At 37.7% G+C, this 23,362-nt stretch overlaps 1 long non-coding RNA gene across 1 annotated transcript in view; it reads left to right on the top strand.

The window, feature by feature from the left end:
* LOC110146384 (uncharacterized) overlaps positions 1 to 23,362 on the top strand; it is a 123,954-nt gene that overhangs the window by 43,714 nt on the left and 56,878 nt on the right. The gene's annotated exons all lie outside the window — the stretch shown is intronic.

Raw genomic sequence — 23,362 nt, 5'->3', positions numbered from 1 at the left:
GATTCTGAAGCTGAAGCTCCAATACTTTGGCCACCTGATGAGAGGAACTGACTCATTGGGAAAGACCCTGATGCTGGGAAAGACCAAAGGCAAAAGGAAAATAGAGCGGCAGAGGATGAGATGATTAGACCGCATCACCGACTCAATGAACATGAATTTGAGCAAACTCTGGGAGATGGTGAAGGACAGGGAAGCCTGGTGTGCTGCAGTCTATGAGGTCACAAAGAGTCAGACATGACTTAGCAACTGATCAACAACAAAAACATTCATGAAATATGCAAAGAAACAAAGAATGGCAACTCTTTGTTTACCTTTACCACCAAAGAGTGGGACATGACTGAGTGACTGAACTGAATTGAACTTTGTTAATGAGGTTCCATTTAAAATTTATTGTTTTTGTCTGTCATCCTTATATTTAACATTTTCTTAAACCACATACTTGGAAAGCTATTACATCACTGAATACAGTGCATTTCTTTTATCTATTTAGTTTTTAACACATAGATTTCTATATCAAGGAATTACCTGGAATAATGAAAAGACATGCTGCTGTCATTACCCTTCTCCTGGTATGATATTTCCTTTTCCCCCCTTACTGTAGTCAGACCCATTGGAATAAATTGAAATAATTCTTTGTGACACATGGATGAAAAATAATATGCTAAGCTGCTTCAGTGGTATCCATCTGACTCTTTGCAACCTTATGGACCCTATGGTAGCCCACCAGGTTCCTCTGTCTATGGGATTCTCCAGGCAAGAATACTGGAGTGGATAGCCATTCTCTTCTCCAGGGTATCTTCCAGACCCAGGGATCAACCCCCAGTCTCATGGCTCCTGCATTGGCAGGTGACTTCTCCTGATCTGATATCTTTTTCTCTCTCTTCACCATAGTCAGACCCATAGTCACCATAGTCAGAAATGATTCTTTATTTGACAAATGGATGTAAAATAATGTACTTTATATGTCATAATATTTGAACTTGGTTCCACTGTTCTTACTGGTTTACACTCTTGAATAAAGTCATTTTTTTTAACCACACACAAAAAATCAAAAAAATTTAAACTGTTTAGTTTTAAATGTACAGTCTCTAACCTGACTTAGAGAGCACCTGTGCATGACTTAGTGAATATGTATAAGACTATTATCTTATTATGAAGATAGTACATGGTCATTTAAGAAAAATATTAAATGAATTAAGCAAACATTCTAACTATATAGAAGCATGAAGGCAGGAGAAGAAGGGGACGACAGAGGATGACATGGTTGGATGGCATCACCGACTCAATGGACATGAGTTTGGGTAAGCTGCAGGAGTTGGTGATGGACAGGGAGACCTGGTGTGCTGCAGTTCATGGCGTCGCAAAGAGTAGGACACAACTGAGTGACTGAACTGAACTGAACTGACTGATGTATCCACACTGCCTGTGTATAATATTACCATTATTTTGATAGCTATCCAATGTGATGTGTTTGTATGATTATATTCTATAAAACTTAGTTGACTGCCTCACAAATGGGACAATATATATATTTTCCATATATATGACCAACATTATATCTAAATTTATATCTATCAAAATGCTACACCATATTTTATTTAGTATCTGTAAGTAGTTACCAAGATTTTGCCTCATTTTTCACAACTCAAATAAGAGTGATATACATCCTTATACACATATAATTTTCTATTACATTTTCTTCAATACTATTTATTATAAGGGGAATTTTTGAGTCAACACTTGAGCATATTTTTTATATCCAATATTTCTATTAAATATTCTGGAAGTATTTTACTAATTTGCATGCAGTGTATGATATTCCCCATCAATTATTACTTTTAAAATCTTGACCAGTCTAAAAAGCAAAGCATGTTTACAAACCTTATTTTTGAGTTTTCTTTCTAAGTATGTTGACCTTTTATATTATTAATTGAACATTTTTATTTCTTCTACACCACAGATAAAGTCTGAGGAGTCAGAATACTGAAAGGAAGACATGACATATGTTGCCTACAATTTGTCACAAATTATTTCCCCATTTTAGTAAGAAAACTGATATAAGCACATTAGTGAGAATGTAGTGAACCTGTTCCAAGAAGTAAAATAAATGACATCTCAGACTTGGCTGTCTTTATACAACATCCCTTTGAGTCATCTTTAACTTACTATCCAACATATCTCACATTTTTTCAGCCACTGCAGATATTTTCATGGTTACTTTTAAGTTTACTAAAAGTAAGTTATTAGATAAGAAAGTTTGAAAAATAATTTAAGTAGGAGTACATGCTACATCATTATTGGTATGGAGATCTTCATTATGATGTTTAGAATATAACATTAAAGACACTGGCTAAATTGAAGTCCATTTTTACAGTAGATCTTCAATCAGAATTATGCTTTCTGACAACAAATATATTTTAATATTACTGTTTTGACTGCTGAGTAATTTTTGAGTTAATGCAGGAGAGGCACATAAATTTACTTTCCATCTATGGTTTTTCCCAGTAAAAGGCTGAATAATTAAGTTCTACTACAAATACCCAGCTTATATGTGTTTATTCATTTTGTAGGTTGACATGGACCAAATCCATTTAAAATCAATATCTTTCATAACACAGTGATGTTTCTTAGATATATAAATTCATATCAGTAAAGAAGATGATCTTATAACCAACAAATATTCTTTCAGATATTCCTCACCTATTAGTAAATGTAACTGCTCACAGTCTGATGAGTTTCAGGTCATTGACAACATCAAAAATTTAAGTCACTAGTATTACAAGCTAAATGTCTTTAGTATCAAAGATTTGCTTCAATATGGTAGACCGAGATCTTTTCTCATTGTTTAAGATGTTACTATTTTAAGGCATAATTCCCTGATGGCTCAGATGTCTTCCTGCAATGCCGGAGACCTGGGTTTGATCCCTGGCTCAGAAAGGTCCCCTGGAGAAGGAAATGGCAACACACTCCAGTACTCTTGCCTGGACTATTCCATGGACTGAGAAGCCTGGTAGGTTACAGCCCATGGGATCACAAACAGCCACACACAACTGAGTGACTTCCCTTCCTTTCCCTTTTCTTTTTCATTTAAGTACAGAATATCACATGCACACACATATGCTGCTGTTGAGTCATGTAGTATAGGCTAGGTTACATTACAGCAATGAATATTCCCAATAACAAATGGTATATGTTTCTGACTAATTCTACATGCCTACCACAGGTTGGTTAGAATCTTAGATTGATGAAGACTTTATCTCAAAATATGTTCTACCATCATTCTAACAAAGGGAAAGGATTTGGCCAATGGATTCTGGCACTGAATGTTCCTACCAGAAAGTGATCTTGATGGTTAATTTTATGTGTCAAAGGAGTTAGATTATGGTGCCCAGTTGTTCAATCAACAATAAAATTTTCTAAAGGAGAAAAATTCTGTCTCCGGATTATAACACAGAAATCTTTCTTGAGTTTCCAACCTTCTCTCACACAGAATTTGGACTCAAAATTGAAATATCAACACTTGCTTAAATTTCCAGGCTTCCAGTGTGCTGGCCTACCATTCAAAATTGAGACTTTCTAGCCCCCACAATTGCATAATTCTGTGTTTAACTTTTTGAGGAATCAACAGAATGTTTCCCATGATGAGTACACCACTGTACATTTCAACAGCAATGTATGAGAAACCCAATTTTTCCACATTCTCATGAACACACTTGTCATTTTCCTTTATTTTTTCTCCTATAATTTTAGCCATTTTAGTGGGGATGAATTAGTAGATGGTTATTTTAAAATCAACTCAGTTTGATATTTTGTTATTAATCTTGTCCACTTTTATGTTTTCTATTTTAAACATTTGGATCACATATTAATAGTCTTTCTAATAATTTTATTAAATTATATCCATGATTGCTTTGATTTGGCTTATACTTTCATATTATGAGTTTTCTTCTGTTTGAGCTCATATTTTCTAGGGGAGAAATAATTCTGTGAGAATTATTAAAGTCCTGGATCGAGTACTTTTTTCCTTCAAAAAGGATTTCCTGAAGAGTGACAAAGATGGCAGAGTAAGAAAATTCTGATCCCAACTCCTCTCACAGGCACACCAAAATTACAACTATTTACAGAACAACTATTAATAAAAAACTAAAGTCTATCAAAAAGAAATATATTCTACAACCAAATATATAAAAAAAGAAGCACACAAAATGGGCAGGAGTATGCATTTTCAGTAGAGTTAAGACCAACAGGAGGATAATTACAACTTCAGAGATTCTCGCCAAGGAATAATGGGTCTGAGCCCCACATTGGACTCCCCAGCCCTGTGTTTCTGTACTGGAAATATGAGCTCACAGAAAGTTTAATTTTGAAGGCCATTAAGGCTTGCTTTTAGGAGATCCAGAGGCTGTCACAAACAAATATTCCACTCTTAAAGGATGCACACAAAATCTCACATGCTCTGGAACCCAGGGCAGAAGCAGTAATTTGAAAGGAGTCTGGGCTAGACTGATCTACTTGTTTAAAGACTCTCCCAAAGAGGCAGAACACGGTTGGAGCTTACCCTGGAGACACAGACACTGGCAGCAGCCATTTTTGAAAGCTAATTCTACTGCGCAGACAATGATGCAGACAAATGCCATTTTTTAACCTTTCTTGTAGCTTATTAGCACTGGACACTACCCGACCTACTGGCATGCAGCATGCTTTAAGACTCCCTGATCCCTGTGACACTGCCCTATCCACCAAAGTAAGCAGGACAAGACTCTCTCCACCAGTGAGCAGATATTAGTCCCCAGGACTAACAAGGCCCTGGTGTAGAGGCCCCAGGAATTATCTCTACCCATCAGTGAGCTAGCCCCAGCCCCAAATATCCCTGGGGTTCTCCAGCCAGCCAAACTCATGATCCCACCAACCAGTGGTAACCAACTGGAAGGAGGCCAGCCATGCCCACCGGATTGCACATAGGAGAGTCCACCACAATAGAAGGACACATGGAGCCCAAATAGGGGGCATCCCAAGAGCATGTAGTCTGGTGATCACAGGAAATGTGATGCTGGGAAGCATAGGGCATTTCTTATAAGAGACCACTTCTTCAAGGTCAGGAAACATAACCAGCTTACCAACTACACAGAAATAAATATATCAAATGAGGCAACAGAGGAACATGTTCCAGACAAGAAACATGATAAAATCCCATAAGGACTAAGTGAATTGGAGATAGGCAATCTACCCAATGGGCTTCCAAGGTGGAGTCAGTGATAAAGAACCTGCCTGCAATGCAGGGGATGTAAGAAAGACTTGGGTTTGATCCCTGGGTCAGGAAGATTCCCCTGGGGGATGGAATGGCAACCCACTCCAGTATTCTTGCCTGGAAAATCCCATGGACAGAGGAGCCTGGTGGGCTACGGTCCCTAGCATCACAAAGAGTTGGACATGACTGAAGCGACTTAGCATTCATGTACACTATCTACCAGATAAAGAGTTCAAAGTAATGATCATAAAGATACTTAAAGAATGTGGGAGAAGAATGGACAAGCAGAGTGAGAAGTTAGACACTTTCAATAAAGAGCAAATATAAAGAAGAACCAATGAGAGATCAAGAATTCAACAACTGAAACAAAAGATACACTAGAAGGAATCAACAGTGGATGATACAGATGAAATGCTCAGTGAGGCTAGTATATACTGTAGTGGAAATTACTGCATTCAAACAAAGAGAAAGAAAAAAGAATTTAAAAAAATGAGTACAGTTTCAGAGGCCTCTGGGACAACATCTAGCATACTGGCATTTGCATTATAAATGTGAAGGAAGGAGAAGAGAGAGAGGGAGAAAGGAGCAGAGAGCATATCTGATGTAATAATAGTTAAAGACTTCCCTTACTCGGAAAGGAAACAGATATCTATGTCCAAGAATTACAGAGAGTCTCAAACAGAATCAACCCAAAGAAGACCACATACTATAATTAAAATGGAAAATGTTAAAGATAAAGAGAAATTACTTGCCAGGCGTGGTGGCATGTGCCTGTAGTCCCACCTGCTTGGGAGGTTGAGGCTGGAGGAGACCCAGGAGTTCTGGGCTGTGGTGCATTGGCCGATCAGGTGTCTGCACTAAGTTTGGCATATGGACACCTCCCAGGAGCAGGGAACCACTAGGTTGCCTAAGGAGGGGTGAACTGGCCCAGGTCAGAAATGGAGCAGGTCAAAACTCCCATGCAGATCAGTAGTGGGGTCATGCCTGTGAAGGGCCACTGCATTCCAGTCTGGGTAACATAGAGAGACTCTGTCTCTAGAAAAATAAAGAGAGAGAGAGAGAGAGAGAGAGAGAGAGAGAAAATATTAAAAGTATCAAGGAAAAGTAGTAATTTACATACAAGAGAAATCCCATAATACTATCAGCTGACTTTTCAACAGTTTATTAATAGATTTACTTCCAAAATGGAGAGAATAGCAGTACTTCCTTTCCCTTTCAAATAACTGCCCAGTCCTTAATTTCTCTACCTCATTCTTAGTTAACTGCCAGTTATATTTTTTATCTCTTATTTTTGCATGATCAAGGTTGTATTGGGCCCCAAAACACTTAATCTTGTGAAACCTGTCTTAGTAATTTTAACAGAGAGACAAAGTCATTACTATTGGTATTACTATCACTATTGGTCCTTACTATTGGTTTTTGGTGGATGTGGGGCTTGAGGGTGACAGTGGAATTTATCTACAAAGTAAATTCTCTTGCTCATTAAGATGCTTATGAATATTTCTCCCACCTAACTGCAATAGTCTCCATAAAACTCCTGCTTTACGGTTCATATTCCCCAGTAACTTGGACATTTCTGTAAATCAAACAACAATGTTAAAGAGGTACAATCCAAGAGTGCTTTTGAACCTTAAAATTAACTCTAAGAGAATAATATATTGTTCATGGGAGCAAAGCCTACAGAACCCAAAATCATGCTATATGGCAACCATGTCAATGTGCATGGTTTGCTACAGTTATATGTAAAACAGTAAAAAGCAATATTTAAATAGCACTGATAATACTAATAGAGAGCTTGTTTTGAGCCTAGCACTGTTTTAGGTGCTGGACTTTAGAGCAGAGTTTCTAAATTCAGGTCCAATATTTGATAGTTGTGTGACTTGACACAGACTTTTAACTGCACTGATTTTCTGTTTATTTCTAAAATGAAGATATATAAGTTGCTTAACAGGATTGTTGTGCAGATTTAATACATGATGAACTTAATGTCTTTAGAAAAGACCATGCACAAAGTGAACATTTGCTAGTATTTAAATTACTTCCCACATACTAGCCTCTGTATGTGGATTTATGTGTGAGTGTGTGTGTATTGTTGTCTATGACTTAGAAAATCCAGCAAATTAGCTGTTCCACTTTGGTCAAAGGATAAGCTAATGAATTTTCATTTTCACATCTTCTTTAAAGCAATTATGTTTAACTTACATTTCTTTCATTCTCCCAGTTCTTTATATAGTCCTTCACTGGCTTTGAAGTCATAGAGTTTGACACCAAGGTGATGAGATTTCCATTTCAAAATAGAAAAAGTCATGTAATTTTTAAGTGGTTTAAAGCATAAAGTTCTCAATTTTGTTATGCCAGAAAACATAAAATTACTTTTACTTGCTTCTCTGTTTTTGATGAATGCTGTGGTCTCAAAGACTAAATATTTAGCTCATCCTCAAACCCTCTTTCATATAGAAAAATAAATGTGGATATATGTATAGATAGATAGATTTATACATATTTATAGAGATAGATTTTTATTCATTGATTTTTCAATAAAAGCACTGCTGCTGCTGCTAAATCATTTCAGTCGTGTCCGACTCTGTGCAACCCCATAGATGGCAGCCCACCAGGCTCCTCTGTCCCTGGGATTCTCCAGGCAAGAATACTGGAGTGGGTTGCCATTTCCTTCTCCAATGCATGCATGCATGCTAAGTCACTTCAGTCGTGACCAACTCTGTGCAACTTTATTGACAGCAGCCCACCAGGCTCCTCTGTCCATGAGATTCTCTAGGCAAAAATACTGGAGTGCATTGCCATTTCCTTCTTCCAGTAAAAGCACATCCACTCACAAACAAAACAGAGGAGGGAATATTATTGATAACCTATAGTCTTTAAGATTCCTGCTAAAGTGGGCTGCATAAACAGGAAGAGTAAGTGACTGCCTTTATTGAGTGAACCAGAGGGTGCTGTTTAGACTAAAAATGCCACCCCCTCTAGGATTTTTAAGGTCACTATGTGAATGCAAAACTACTTTCCGGGGGAAGTAAAAAGAAGTGAAAATAATGTGAGGGAGAAAATGCTTCCAGATCATCAAGGTCAAAAAATTTTGATATCTTAGAAGTTTTTAACTTTTAATTAGAGTATAATTTCAATATTGTGATGGTTTCTGCCATACATTGACATGAATCAGCCATAAGTATACACAAGTCTACTCCCTCCTAAATCTCCCTCCTGCATCCCTCCCCATCCTACCCCTCTAGGTTTTCTTAGAGCATCAGTTTTGGATTCCTTGCATCATACAGCAAATTCCCACTGGCTATCTGTTTTATATATGGTAATGTATATATTTCAATGCTATTCTCTGAAATTATCTCACCCTTTCCTTTACACCTTCAATTTTAATATTTTTTTTAAGAAATCAAGTCTTTCAGAGTCAGAAGATATATTTATGGTGTGAATTGAAGATGAGAGAAATGTGATGAGCAATGAAGAATGACCTGAAACCCAGTCACCTGCTTAAGATTACTGTCCCCTCTTCATTTTAATATGAATGATGAGAGGTTTCAGGATGCGGCAGGCATGACGTAATTGGAAATACATATTTACAAAAAACTTCTTTTCTATTTGAATGAAGGGACTCCAGTTTCTCTATGGCATGCATTGACCTAGTGCCATGTTTTGTATGACCAGAAACTAAGGACACTAAGTAAGGTCTGGGGCACTTGAGAGGTTTCTTTTTATAAATCTGAAGGTTTCTTACAGGTGATGTTGATGGCTGAGTTAGAATTGATGGCGTCTGTTTCATGTAATCCTATTACCACTCAAGTGAAGCAAGGCTGGATGACAGGAGTGGCTTTACAAAATGTATCTGCTTGTGAGGGTACAACTGGGATCTGAAAAGCAGATCTCAAGCTCTAATTATTTAATAAAGTTTTATAACTGAATAGAACAAGAGGCTACATGCAAGCAAAATAGTCTTCACAGTTGGTGCTAAATATTTCTTTGTTAAGTAAATTAATGAATAAGTAAATAGCATTGTTCCTCAGCTCAGTGGGATATTTTGTAGTGTGTTAAGATCATAGTATAATTCTGTTTGTTCTTGGAATGCACGGGAGACTTTAAATAAAGACCCAGATTATATGAGATAGAGTATGCTGTCACCCTGTCCTCTCCATTTTGAGGCTTTGATGTAGTTCATCTAAAAAATCAAGAGAAAAAAGGTTTTCTTAAATGATTAACCTTATCACTAACATTTTATTTTTAGAGGTACATACATTTGAGCCTTCAGAGTTCTTAAGCATCTTCTTTCAAATAATAAATTCTAGGTTTCATTCAGCCTCTAATTTCAATAATGTGCTCAATCACACTTGGATAAATATTGGAAAATATGACTAACATTTATTGTTTCTGAAGAATCAGCCAAGAAAACTATATTTTCTATATTATAGCTTTGATGAGAAAGAAAAAGGATAAGGGCATATAATGTTCAGATAACTGGGCATTTAAGGCCTACATAAAAAGGGGATTATTTACAAAGTGACACGGCTTTATCATTCAATAATATATACTATATCCATATTTACATTTTTATCCATTTAAGTGGATTAATAATTTGACAATAACTCCAAGTGATCGATAATGAGTGCTGACAGTTTTGTTTTTTGGAATGATAATGGAGTCACCACTGGGTGTATCTTCAATGTCAATTATAACTGATCAATTAATGGGAAAATGACAGCATAATACTGTGTAGTTGTCATCCTTATAAACATGCATTCTAAGGAATGCCAAAGTTGTTACTGTTGCTGTTTAGTCACTAAGCCATGTCCATCTCTTTGCTACTCCATGGACTGCACCACACCAGGCTTCCCTGCCCTTCACAATCTCACAGAATTTTCTCTAACTCATGTCCATTGAGTCAGTGATGCTTTCCAACCATCTTATCCTCTGTCACCTCCTTCTTCTCTTGCCCTCAATCTTTCCCAGCATCAGGGTCTTTTCCAATACCGAAGTAATAGTAACAAAATTATGATACACCCCCAGAGCAATACAATCAAAATGGTACAGAAAAGACAGAATAGTGAGGCCCAGTTTGCCTTTCTGTCAGCTTTAACCTGTGTGTATCTCCTTAAGCAAACAATAGCATCGTGGATGACACCAGCCCATAGCCCAGGTAATTTCTGTGATGAATTGGCACAGAGGAACAGTGATCATTACATTTTTACTTTTACCCTTTGTATTCAGTTGCACAAATTAAGGACAAGGATTCAGCTTTTTATCTGGATTTGTGTTGGGGTTTGTTATGTGAAATGTCTTCAATATTTTCAAATAGCCTCTCCTCTGAATATAAAAACTGTCACCCTCAACAAAACACAGAAGTCCAAAGAGACCAACACTCAGTCTCTTTTTCCAGATGTTGTAAAGAAATGAGTGAGTCCCCAGAATGCCCTGGATTCATTTCACTGTGAGATGTGAAAAAACTACAGGTTTTCTCACTCCAGTCAGAAACCTGTTAAAGCTCTGAAGCATAACACCAGATATTTGTTGCACAGTGGTTTTGTCCTATTGATTATCATGTACATGCTAGTCTTATTCCTATTTAACCAGCCAACCAGTATTCCCCATAGAAATTCAAAATGGCTAATACCTGATGGTGAATTACACACCACTGGAAAAATGTTTATTTTTATCTACTTCAACAACTGCTGTACATCTATAAGATAGGTGAAAATTATAACTTGATGAGGGAATATATCTTTTCTGCATCTTTAACTTCACAACAAACTGTTTCTTCTTTAGAGGCAGAGATCAGATATGTGTCTGTCCATACAGATGCCAAAAAAAAAACACATGAAAAGATGCTTTACACCACTCATTATCAGAGAAATGCAAATCAAAACCACAATGAGGTACCATTATACGCCAGTCAGGATGGCTGCTATCCAAAAGTCTACAAGCAATAAATGCTGGAGAGGGTGTGGAGAAAAGGAAACCCTCTTACACTGTTGGTGGGAATGCAAATTAGTACAGCCACTATGGAAAATAGTGTGGAGATTTCTTAAAAAGCTGGAGATAGAACTGCCATATGACCCAGCAATCCCACTTCTGGGCATACACACCGAGGAAACCAGATCTGAAAGAGACACGTGCACCCCAATGTTCATCGCAGCACTGTTTATAATAGCCAGGACATGGAAGCAACCCAGATGCCCATCAGCAGATGAATGGATGAGGAAGCTGTGGTACATATACACCATGGAATATTACTCAGCCATTAAAAAGAATTCATTTGAATCAGTTCTAATGAGATGGATGAAACTGGAGCCCATTATACAGAGCGAAGTAAGCCAGAAAGATAAAGACCATTACAGTATACTAACACATATATATGGAATTTAGAAAGATGGTAATGATAACCCTATATGCAAAACAGAAAAAGAGACTCAGATGTATAGAATAGACTTGTGGACTCTGTGGGAGAAGGCAAGGGTGGGATGTTTCAAGAGAACAGCATCAAAACATGTATATTATCTAGGGTGAAACAGATCACCAGCCCAGGTTGGATGCATGAGACAAGTACTTGGGCCTGGTGCACTGGGAAGACCCAGAGGGATCAGGTGGGGGGGGGGGGTACTGGGATGGGCAATACACGTAAATCCATGGCTAATTCATCTCAATGTATGACAAAAACCACTGCAATGTTGTAAAGTAATTAGCCTCCAACTAATAAAAATAAATGGGGGAAAAAAAAAAAAAAACAACCAGTATGTGTCTGTCCTGTGGTATCATTATTCTATGCCAGAGTCCCAATGGCTCACTGGGAAAAGAATCCACCTGTAATGTAGGAAACACAGGAGATGCAGGTCCAATCCCTTGGTTAGGAAGATTCCCTGAAGAAGGACATGGCAACCCACTCCAGTATTCTTGCCTGGAAAATCCCATGGACAGAGAAACCTGGAAAGCTACAGTCCATGGGGTCAAAAGAGTTGGACACGACTGAACAACTAAACAGCAGCAGAAGAGTCCCAATATTAGTGCCAACAAAGACCTTGACAGTTATTGAAATATGAAGAGGTTATATTACGCTCAGGCTCTTATGTAGCTACACTAAATTTAATTGTAGATTGAGAATTATTTGCAAGTATTTGTGACTTATTTAATAGCAAAACAGTTTCCAAAATCCAAATCCATGAATCAAAAAAAAAAAATTTTTATGCTATAACCACCATTAACATAAATCTTATCACTCAGTCTTTGTTTTTAAGTACAGAAGGTGAAAGAAAAGGAGAAACTATGATTTACACATGTGTATATGTATTTGTGATGAATAAAACATTAGGTTAAATATTACCACATATATCTACCCTAATGTTTGACCATGACCATTTTTTTTTTAATTTTAGAAAAGTAAAATTAGAATGTTCAATTGCTTTTGTCCAATGTCCCAGGGTTACTAAATAGCCAGTATTCTACCTTGGATAATTCTATTACCAAAGTTCGACTGCAAAAAATATGGAAATTCCTTTGAATTTCTTTCAGGGACATCTTAGGGTGTTCAGATTAAATAGTGAATATAAACACTGGGGTTTGTTAATCTTCTTTGTTGTTCTTATTCATCTTGTGGGATTTTCCTGCACACACTAGTTAAGAAGCGAACACAAGAGAATTTGGGAAAGCCAGCAATGAGAGGGAGTGTGCTTTGCCTTTGGGCCAGCACTCTGTGCAGCACTGCGGCTCTTTCCTTCTGTTTTGCTCTCATTCCCCTCTTCACAGTGGAGCTCACCTCTTCTCTTTGCTAGTGCCATCCAGGTAGCCTAGGCTTCTGGCTTGTTTTCCAGTATGTATGGTTCTGCTGCAGAGCCCCGTGGTTTCACTAGTTGTCACTACTCATGGCCAGGATGTTCCAGGATCGAGTCACTGCCAACACAATGTTATTCCAGCCTTCTGGTTCAAATCTTGCCAGAGCTGAACTTTTCATAATTCCTACCTTGGTTGTCATCACTGCTGTGTCTGTTCCTGCTAATGTCAACTTTACCAGTTCCCTCAGAACTACAAGATTGCTCACAGAAGTAGGAGAGTATTCTCTAACCCTTTAACCAGGATTCAAAAATACCCATCTCCTTCACCTTTCCAGTAGAAACACTGGCATCACAAATGATGTATTGAAGCTTGATCTTTCACTTTTGAGTAAACATTGCTGGATGACTTTCAGCATTTATCTCAACATCTCAACATAGCAGAGACCATATTCCATCCCAAAGAAACACTTTCTCCCTTTGTCTGGTGTTGGCACACCTTTCACTTCACTCTCCTAGTATGACTTTCATGCTTTCCAAGGGCACCGTTTCTGAAGACTGGAAAGTGGCGTGTGTCCCAAATTTCATTTGAGAATGACTTTAGAGACTCACTTTACAGTCCCAATATGATTCTTCAAGATGTTTTTCTTAAATATTCATCAAAAGCTCATGAAAAGAGAACACCTGTTTTATCATCTGATTTCTCAGCACCCCTTTAGAGAATATGTTAATAACAATTCCATCTGTGTATCTCTAGATGCTTATTCTCACCAAGTGAAATAGCTGCTACTGCTGCTAAGTCTCTTTGGTCGTGTCCGACTCTGTGCGAACCCATAGACGGCAGCCCACCAGGCTCCCCCATCCCTGGGATTCTCCAGGCAAGAACAATGGAGTGGGTTGCCATTTCCTTCTCTAATGCGTGAAAGTGAAGTTGCTCAGTCGTGTCCGACTCTTCACCACCCCACGGACTGCAGCCTACCAGGTTCCTTCGTCCATGGGATTTTCCAGGCAAGAGTAGTGGAGCAAATGAAATAGATTCTGGGTAATTTGACTCCTGGTGCTATTAATACATACATTTCCAGAAAAGTTCGATTCAACCAGTAGCTATAATCACATCTTATGGTAATACAGTGACTTAACCTAGCAGTCACAAACAATTCATTGTTGATAAAATTTGAAGTGGTTCCTAGAAAAGAGGTTGCTAAGAAATTATTTTGATTCTGCTAAAAGTCAAAGCATGGGACTCTTCTAAGGGCAGCTATTTAGCATAAAAAAAGGTAAGATAGGGCTTAGATAAAAATCATACGAAGGAGTCCAGCCAAAGCTAGTGAAACAATAATGAAAAAAGACATTGCAAGTAAAAGATAAATTGCACAAATAGAACCCCTAAATTCTGGATCAAAATGTGTATGCGTTTTAATCACAGGATAATATTGCTCTGATGTGGGAATAGTATTGGTCAAGGGACAAGAAGCTGTAATTTTGATGAAGAGATAAGATAACATTTTATTTACCATTGGAAAATAAGCCAAAGCAATATTCTGAGGTTACCTCAAGTTCCTGGCTTTTTTTTTTTTTAATACTTATTTATTTATTTATTTTGGCTGTGCTGGGTCTTACTTGTGGCTTATGGGGTCTAGTTCCCTGACCAAGGATTGAACCTGGGCCCCCTGTATTAGGAGCATTAAATCTTAGCCACTGGGCCACCAGGGAAGTCCTCTCTGCTTATGTTGCTTCCTCTTTTCCCTAGTGTTCCTGCCACTAGTTTTCCTTTCTGAATTTCTCTTATTTTGGCTTATCTTCTGCAAGATATCTTTTGATTTATCTTTGATTGAGGGCTAGATCCCTAGTGTCACCCCCAAATGGGCTCATACATATATTTTTGTTTCATTTACTTAAATTTCTATCCCAAGTGCCCAGCTGCACTCAGGGCCCAATGTCATTCAGACTGTAAATATTTCTTCTTTAATTAATTTATTTTTTAATTGAAGGATAATTGTTTTATGGAATTGTGTTGGCTTCTGCCAAACATCAACATGAATCAGCCATAGGTATACATAGTTAATGATTGTTCACTAGCAGTGATTCTCTTACCATGTCATAGAGAAGGTATGATCCCAGCTGACATAGCTAATACGGGCTCAGCTCTCCTCCTATATCCTCCCTAGATGCAACCTCATGTAATTAAGTACTGGTCTATAATATTTCTTGTTGCCCTCTGTCTTGGTGATAGTAGAGAGGCTAAATCCAGTCTCCATACCCTGAAAATAAATTAAATCTCAGGGACAGAGTTTGGAGTGAAGTAGAAAAGAATAGCTCTACTGTTTTACCAGGCAGAGGGGACCACAGAGGGATAGAGCCCTCAACACTGTGTCTCAACCTGGATGGAGTAGTGAGGAGTTTTATAGTAATGGTTCAAAGAGGGTGTGATCAGATTGTGGACATTCTTTTTTTTTTCCATTTATTTTTATTAGTTGGAGGCTAATTACTTTACAACATTGCAGTGGTTTTTGTCATACATTGAAATGAATTAGCCATGGATTTACATGTATTCCCCATCCCGGTCCCCCCTCCCACCTCCCTCTCCACCCCATCCCTCTGGGTCTTCCCAGTGCACCAGGCCTGAGCACTTGTCTCATGCATCCAACTTGGGCTGGTGATCTGTTTCACCCTAGATATACATGTTTCGATGGACATTCTTTTGATTGATTGGTGGTGAATAAGTGGAAGTCAGCATCATCCCTTCTGGTTCCAACCAGTCTGGGTTCTGCTTGTTTGTGGGCAGGTACTGTTGTTAACTGTTAACTTCTACCAACTGATAGGAATTTCAGTCTCTGTAAAACAAAGATATTTTTGTGTGTATCCCTTGAGAGGGAACCATGACCTTTCTCTGAGACTACATAATTGTTTCTCTTGACTATATCTCCATTATCTTGCATCCCCTGATTAACACCAACTTTAACCTGTCATCAGGACTTAGGGGAAGTCATGAAGGTTGAATGAAGCCTATTTACTAATGAAAGAAATGGGGGACACAGAAGGATTTTGTGCCCAGGAGTCCCACACAGAGGGTCCTGTTGATATCAATAGGAACACAAGTGACAGCAGATGTGTCCTGTCCAGTTCCTGATCTCTAATGAGAATGCCCACCAAGTCAGCCAACTTAACTGCATTTCTGACAAACATATTTCAGCTTTGCCTACTCTTGGAATCATACCTGACAAAAAAACTAGTTTGCATGCTTATCTGTTAATCCTTTGCTATATCAGTAACTTTAAGTAATGGTATTCTCAAACTGCTTGAGAAGGTTTTCTTTCCTAGGAGCAATAGACAGAACAATACCCTGGATCACTATTGGGTTAAAACACAGTGTAGAATAAACAGAAAGGAATGGAAATGATTAAAGAAGGGAAAAGTTCTGAATTCAAACCCTATGCTTTTACTTTCCTACTGGGTAATGTGATTTAGCTTTTGAGAGCCTCATTTTCCACTAATTAATACAGAAGTGCATGTGTACAGGGAAATTGTGAAGACTGCTTGAGACACTGTACTGAGTGCAGGCCCTGTACAGGTCAGCACTCTTTAAATCAAATCATTAGTATGATGATGATTAAGAATTGCAAACATCATATTTCAGATTGCAGCATCTCTCTGAATATTCTTCTTCTTTAAATACTTTCTGGAATGTTGGTTCTTCTTTGTGGTTGGCCTAGTCTGAACAGGGTTGAGGTTTCCTCTTGAGAAGTGGAATAACATGCCATATCAGTAAATAAGGATGTCATAGTCATCAGTGATTGTAGCTCTCCAATGAGAGCCAGCAAGCTGTAAGGGAACTCAAGAAGGAGAAGAATACCAGCTACCTAGAAGAGATTAGACTGCAGCCACTCCCTATGGTAAGCCCAAAGGAGCTCAGGATGTGAAAAGCACTGGCTCCAGATAGCTGGGATGCATATGAAAGGAATAATTTCAATGAGCCTGGATTCTTGCATCTTCCCATACATAGAACACTAAATTCCTTAACTTGGGATATCTGGTTTTCTTTAATTAACAATAATCTTTTGATGTTCAGACTACTTGCCTTTTGTTGTAAAACTTCTTTATAACCAGGCTATTCCCCTTGCCTCCTCAGAGCAGTTCTCTCATAGTCATTTGAGATGCTGTCTCCCAAGCCAAAAGTCCTAAAAATCCCCACCACATACAATATAAATCTCAACTTTTAGCTTGTGAATATCTTTTAAGTCAACAGTCCTGACTGGGGAGTTACCAGACTTAGGGTTGATTAAACTCTTGTCTATATATGAGAGAGTCATTTTATTTTCCCTTTGGCAAGATTTTGTTTAAGTTCTTCTTTCATTGTTTCTTCTTTCCACAGGATAAATAACCGTAGAAAGATATGAATGAGTACAGCCTAGAAGTAAGTTCAGTTCAGTCGCTCAGTCGTGTCCGACTCTTTGCAACCCCATGAATCACAGCACGCCAGGCCTCTCTGTCCATCACCAACTCCCGGAGTTTACTCAAACTCATGCCCATCAAGTCAGTGATACCATCCAGCCATCTCATCCTCTGCCGTCCCCTTCTCCTCCTGCTCCCAATCCCTCCCAGCATCAGGGTCTTTTCCAATGAGTCAACTCTTTGCATCAGGTGGCCAAAGTATTGGAGTTTTCCAGCTTCAGCATCAGTCCTTCAGTGAACACCCGGGGCTGATCTCCTTCCAGATGGACTGGTTGGATCTCCTTGCAGTCCAAGGGACTCTCAAGAGTCTTCACCAACACCAAAGTTCAAAAGCATAAATTTTTCAGTGCTCAGCTTTCTTCACAGCCCAACTCTCACATCCATACATGACCACTGGAAAAACGATAGCCTTGACCAGACGGACCTTTGTTGGCAAAGTAATGTCTCTGCTTTTTAATATGCTATCTAGGTTGGTCATAACTTTCCTTCCAAGGAGTAAGTGTCTTTTAATTTCATGGCTGCAGTCACCATCTGCAGTGATTTTGGAGCCCCCCCAAAATGAAGTCTGACACTGTTTCCACTATCTCCCCATCTATTTCCCATGAGGTGATGGGACCAGATGTCATGATCTTAGTTTTCTGAATGTTGAGCTTTAAGCCAACTTTTCACTCTCTTCCTTCACTTTCATCAAGAGGCTTTTTACTTCCGCTTCACTTTCTGCCATAAGGGTGGTATTATCTGCATATCTGAGGTTATTAATATTTCTCCCAGCAATCTTGATTCCACCTTGTGTTTCTTCCAGCCCAGCATTTCTCATGATGTACTCTGCATATAAGTTACACAAGCAGGGTGACAATATACAGCCTTGACGAACTCCTTTTCTTATTTGGAACCAGTCTGTTGTTCCATGTCCAGTTCTAACTGTTGCTTCCTGGCCTGCATACAGTTAATTGCTTATGCTGGTTTTCAGGCAAATCTCTTTCTAGTGCTTTAGCAAGAGTTTATAATAACCATGGAGATTTTATACAGTTTAGTAGTCTACACTGAACTTGTACACGGTTTTCACTTTAAGCAAAGGCATAATAAAGTTATCATAGAATTGCCTTTGTATTTTCTGTGTATGATAGCTATGTATATTTCAGTAAAAATTTAGAATTTTGGACTCTTGTCCAGATATAATTTCAACTGTCCATTACACATTAAAAAAAAAAGTTCTCACTGAGTAAAATAAAAAATAGTGGGTTAATAACTGTGTATTTTAATCATTGGAAATATCTTGTAAACTTAAAATCAAAGCAGACATCCATCATTGCCATAAATTATGATATTCACATTTTTTTCCCTTCATTTTTTTAAGCTGAAACATTTTAATTTGGTTTAAACTGAATATCCTTTGGAAAAATTAACAGGCATCATCTAAGAAGGTCTTAAAATAAACAGAAGCATTTAAGCTTAGCATATGGCTTGAGATCCAGGAGGGAGAAAATCATTATCAGGGCACACAGAATATGCCAATTAAATTAAGGTTACCACCTGCCTGGTTTCAATTAAGATATTTCAAAATAAAAGTTTGTGTTCAATGTCTTGATTGACTTCATCTCTGAGCCAATATATTTTTTTATTTTTTTAAATTTGAAACCTTAATTTTCAGTCATTCAGCTACTCTTTATTCCCACTGTTATGACTAATTTCAAAGAGTCTCATAATTTCTCTTTAGGATTGTTATAACAGGATTCTAACAGGACATCCAGACTATAGTTTTGTCCTCTTCTCATCTGTCTACATTTCTTACAGAACAATCTTTCCAAATTGCGTACATAATCATATCACTTTTCTGTTTCATTTGATGAACCAAATTTTTCTTCATAAAAAATCCTAAACCTTTTGAAATATAGTTAATCTAAGGCCTCCGTTTATCTTCTTTATGTCCTGACCCTGTAACTCAGACACTCCAGATCATCTGTAATTCATCACAGATTGCAGGCAATTTCTTTTGCTATATTCTCTGAACCAAATGTGAATGGCCGTCTTCATTTCTTCAAAAAGTGAAAGTGAAAGTGAAGTCGCTCAGTCTTGTCCCGCTCTTCACGACCCCATGAACTGCAGCCTACCAGGCTCTTCCATCCATGGGATTTTCCAGGAAAGCCTCTACTAATTCCTTAGACCACTAAGCAGTATAGGGCAATGATACTGTTGACTGAGCTCACTTTTATATTCCCAGCACTAATTATAGTGATAGCTACACAATAGATATTTTCTGAATAAATGACAAGTTACCCAGTTTAAACATGTGTGTCTTAAACTCAGTATTTTAGTGAAAGGTAACAATTTATATATTTACTACTTAATTATTAAGTAATTAATCATTAACTAATTAATTATAATTAATTATATGTTTGATTCAATTTGCATGTCACCACTCTTGATCATGAAATACTAAGATGAACTACATTTTTTCTGTACCTCATTATCTAGCATGTGGTTGGTTCTTGGTCCAAATATTCTTGTTCTTTGTTTCATCCTTCATGTTCTATCAAAGTTCATGGGAGAAACAAACAACAACAAAAAAAATTAAGGGAGTTTCAGCCATACTGTGCAAAGTAGATTTGGTAGACAGAAAGAATTGAAAAAATGGTTCAGAAATGAAGTGCTAGAGCAGCATGGGGCAGAAGCTGAAGTCAGGTTGTGAGTTGAAACAAGTCTGATCAGGGACAAAGGGATCAGGGAATGGAGAGGCACTTGCATAAATTCATTTATCTATCAATCTGTGAAAAATGGCAGACACTATTCCAGGTGCTAGGAAAAAGCCATGATAAGTAGAAAAAAATCTCTGTACTGTTGAATCTGACATTAACATGTTTCTCCTAATCCCTTAGGCCTCCAGGCTACAAGAGGACAGTGACAGTGTGGAGGAGATAGGTGATGACAAAATAAATAACTGAATAATCTTAAGTGCCAAAAAATATAGATGGTGAAGGCTGGCACTGAGAAAGGAAAAAAGAGAAATAAACCAAGGCAAGAGGGAAATTTAGTTTCATGACAATTTTTATAGAAGTACAGTTAATTTAGAATATTAGTATCAAGTGTCCATCATCATGATTCAATATATTTATAGACTGTACACCTTTTAAATTTATTAAAAAATAAAGGTTATATTCCCTGTGCTGTACATTGTATCCTTGTTGCTTATTTGCTTTATACATTGAAGCTTGTATTTCTTAATCCTATACCCTGATCTTGCCCCCACTTTTCCTCTACCCACTGGTAACCAGTGAATCTCTTTCTATTTTGTTATATATATTCATTTGTTTTCTTCTTTAGATTCCACTTATAAGTGATAACAGAATATTTGCCTTTCTTTGGCTCATTTATTTCATTAAACATAATGCCCTCTAGGTCCATCCATATTGTGGCAAACGGCAGAATTTCATAGTTTTCTATGGCTAATAACATTCTTCCTTTGTATGTGTGTATATATATATACATATAAATACCATGTCTTCTTTATCTGTTGCTAGCACTTAGACTGCTTCCATATCCTGGCTCTTCTAAATAATATTACTGTGAACATTGGGGTGCAGATATCATTTTTGGGTTGATGGTTTTATTTTCTTCAGATATATATCCAGGAATGGAATTGGTAAACCAAATGGTAAGTCTATTTTTAGTTTCTTTAAGGAATTTTATTCTGTTTTAAGTAGGATCTGCACCAATTTACCTTCCCAATTATGTGTACAAGGGTTACTTTTTTATGCATCCTGCCCAATGTTTGTTTATGTTCTTTTTGATGATAAGCATTTTGGCAGATGTAAGTTGATATCTCATTGTGGTTTTGATTTGCATATCTTTGATGTTTAGCCATGTTGAGCATCTCTGTGTGTGTGTGTATTTTAAGTGGCCAGGGGATTTCTTTCCGAGAATGTGACTGTTGGCAAGAGATCTGAAGGAGATGCGTACTATTCACAGCAGTGCTAGCCTAAACTTCAGTAAAAATTTGACTCCAAAACTCCATTGAAATAATGCAACTAGAAACTATTTCTTGCTTTTGTTATATATTCAGTGAGAGTGGGTAACATGCTCTGCTCCACACAGTCTTTGAAGCAATAAGGCTGATGGCAGCTCTAACTAGTATGGGCTGCACAGGGGCACACAACCTTGGATGTCTCTATGTTGTGGGAAGAACGATGAGAGGGCCTTATATCAACCTGTCAGTACTTTAGCTCTACCTTGGTGGTTCAGTGGTAAAGAATCCACCTGCCAAGCAGGAGAAAGTGAAAGTGAGGTTGCTCAGTCATGTCCGACTCTTTGCGACCCCATGGACTGTAGCCTACCAGGCCCCTCGGTTTATGGGATTTTCCAGGCAAGGGTACTGGAGTGGGTTGCCATTCATGGGTTCAGTTCCTAGGTCAGGAAGACCCCCTGAAGAAGGAAATGGCAACTCACTCCAGTATTCTTGCCCCAGAAATCAATCCCATGGAGACAAATCTGCCAGGATACAGGTCATGGGGTCATAAAGAGTCAAACATGACTGAGTGGCTAAACTACAACTTTAGCTTCAAGGTCATGCAAATGTATTCTCACAGACTACTGGGCAGAACCAATCATATGGCTCAATCCTGCATTAAAGGGGGCTAATAAGGTAAACTTGATATGCTCAATTTCTCTTATCATTGTAACAAATCAACACAAACTCTGTGGCTTAAAGCAGTACAAGTTCATTTTCTTTCACTTTTGAAGTCAGAAACTCAAAAATGGATGTCGGTAGCTGTGTTCTTTCTGGAAGCTCTTGCGGAGTTCATTAACTTTACTAAGTTCTAGCACCACTCCTTGCTCTTCTGTTTATGGCTCCAAATCACATAGCATTTTCTCCCTTTGTTTTCATAATCGCATTGCCTTCTCTCCAAATCTGACCCTCTTGCCTCTCTCTTAAAGTACCTTTACAACTATATTGGGCCCTCCTGGGTAACCCAGAATACTCCCCATTACAAATAGTTTACCTAATCATCCTGCAAAGTCAAGGTTCTTTATCATGTTAGGTAAGACACACAGTTTCTAGGAATTAAAATATTGGTACTTTGGGTAGCAGCACTCTTCTGTTTTCCACACTTGATATGCCTAAGGTAAATAATCTCTGGAACTACATTTGAGCCAGGTGGAGATATGAATCAAAAACATTTCAAATATTTACTTCCAATCTATAGATGTCTTTTCATTTTGCTTATTGTTTCCTTGCTGTGCAAAAGCTTTTACACAGGTCCCATTTATTTATTTTTATTTCCATTATTGTGGGAGAAAAATTGAAAAAGATATTTCTGTAATTTATGTCAGAGATTGTTCTGCCTAAGTTTTCCTCTATGAGTTTCATAGTATCCAGTCTCACATTTAGGCTTTTAATCCATTTTGAGATTATTTTCATATATGAAGTTAAAGAATGAACTAATTTAATTTTTTTTTTGCATGTAACTGTTTAGTTTTTTCCAGCAACATTTGTTGAAGAGAAATGTCTTCACTCTGTAGTGAACAATGTGTAGTCTTGCCTTCTTTGTCATAAATTAATTGACCATAGGTTCATGGGCTCATTTCTGGGTTTTCTATCCTGTTCCATTGATCTATAGTTCAATTTTTATGTTAGTACCATGCTTTTTTGATGACTGTGGCTTTGTAATATAGTCTGAAGTCAGGGAGCCTGATTCTTCTACTTTGTTTTTCTTTTTCAAGATTTCTTTGGCTATTTTTTTTCTTTTCTCCATACAAATTTGAGATTTTTGTCATTATTGCTGTTCTATTTCTGTGAAAAATGCCACTAATAGTTTGATAGGGATTTCATTGAATCTGTAGATTGCCTTGGAAAGTATAATCATTCTGATAGTGTTGATCCTTC

Source organism: Odocoileus virginianus, chromosome 2 (assembly GCF_023699985.2).
Source record: "Odocoileus virginianus isolate 20LAN1187 ecotype Illinois chromosome 2, Ovbor_1.2, whole genome shotgun sequence".
Classification (NCBI taxonomy): Eukaryota; Metazoa; Chordata; class Mammalia; order Artiodactyla; family Cervidae; genus Odocoileus; species Odocoileus virginianus.
The sequence above is the reverse complement of the archived record's forward strand: the minus strand, read 5'-3'. Positions and strand labels throughout refer to the sequence as shown.